We start from the raw sequence: 1,620 nt of genomic DNA on the forward strand, positions 1-1,620 counted from the left end.
TCTGCAACTATTGTTCTCTTGGTTATATGTAAATGTACGTACATACGTAACATACACATACATATATACATACATATATACATACATACATACTTACATACATACATACATACATACATACATTCCTAACACGCCAGCTGAGTTCAATTCATCTAAGTCGAAAGATGCCTGTTGTGATGTCCTGTTATTGTTATTATTATTTATTTATTTTATTTATTTCATTTTATCTAGTTTCAGCTCACGAGCTGTGGCCATGCTGGGGCACCGCCATTTAGTGTTGCTACATGATTTTACTTCACGAATGCTTTTTAGCAACTGCCATTTGGTGCATGAGAGAGTTCGATGCAGCTGCCTTCATTTGCACCTCCTGTCATGAAGTTGGTTCATCCGGGACACCTGACAGGAAGAGATCCAATCCTACTTTAAAGACATCCGCATCCACCCCATGCAGGTCCCTCAGGTTCTTCGGGAGGATATTGAAGAGCTGTGGGCCTCTGAAGTCCAGGCTATCACAGTATCTTGTCCTACATCTTGATGGCAAATTTGGAGTCCTTGGCACCACGCAGTGGCGCCCAGTTCTGGCATTTGTGTAACTCTCGATGCCAAAGTTTGGAACAAGTCCTTCCAGGATCTTCCTTCTCGCCTACGCTCCAAGGAATAGAGTTTTAATCTCTTGAGTCTTTCCCAGTAGCTTATATGCTGCACAGAGGCTATCTTCATGTAGCTTCGTTGGATCGCCTCAAGTTCTGTGATCAACTTGACACTGGATGGTGACCATAGCTGAGAGCAATAGTCAAAGTGGCTTAGGACAAGTGTCTTCCAGAGGACCATCATGGTTTCTTGGTCTCTTGTTCTAAAGGTTCTAAGAATCCATCCGGCCAGCCGTCTACATTTCATTGCCAATTTAGCAACATGTACATGAAAGGTTGCGTCATCACTCATGTAAATACCTAGGTCACGCACTGATTGTGCCTCTGGGATTGCAATCCCTCCGGGTCCAGTGTATTCATTGGGTATTGCATTTAGTTTTGCATGCTGATAGCATAAAGCTTGAAACTTTTCAGCATTGAACTGCATGCTATTCTTTTCAGCCCACTTGTATATTTTGTCCAGCTCACATTGCATGTGCTTAGTGTCTTCAGGGTTTTGTATTGCCTGTGAAACATTTGTATCATCTGCATAACTTGTGATCGTGGCTCTCTGCGTGGCTGAGGGCATGTCTGAGAGGGCCATTATGAACAGTAGTGGTCCCAAAACAGTGCCCTGCTCACTATTTGCGTGTTAATGGAAGTGGCCCCATTGGCTACTACCACCTGACTTCTATCCTTCAGAAAGTCATGAAGCCATTCTCCCAAGTTTCCAACTATGCCAAGATTGACATATCATTCCATGATCGACTTTATCAAAGGCCTTTGCAAAGTCGAGATATATCACTTCCATATTTGAGTGGTTGAGCAGTCGTTTCAGCCCCCAGTCATGGTGTTGTAGGAGCTGAGTTAAGCAGCTTCTTCCTGGTCGGAAACCATGTTGGGTGTAAGGCAGCAAGTCATTTTCTTCAAGGAAGGTGATTAGTTTCCTTCTGACTATTCGTTCCATGACCTTGCTGATGTGTGAGGTCAG

The sequence above is a fragment of the Octopus sinensis genome, linkage group LG24 (assembly GCF_006345805.1).
Source record: "Octopus sinensis linkage group LG24, ASM634580v1, whole genome shotgun sequence".
In the NCBI taxonomy this organism is placed as follows: Eukaryota; Metazoa; Mollusca; class Cephalopoda; order Octopoda; family Octopodidae; genus Octopus; species Octopus sinensis.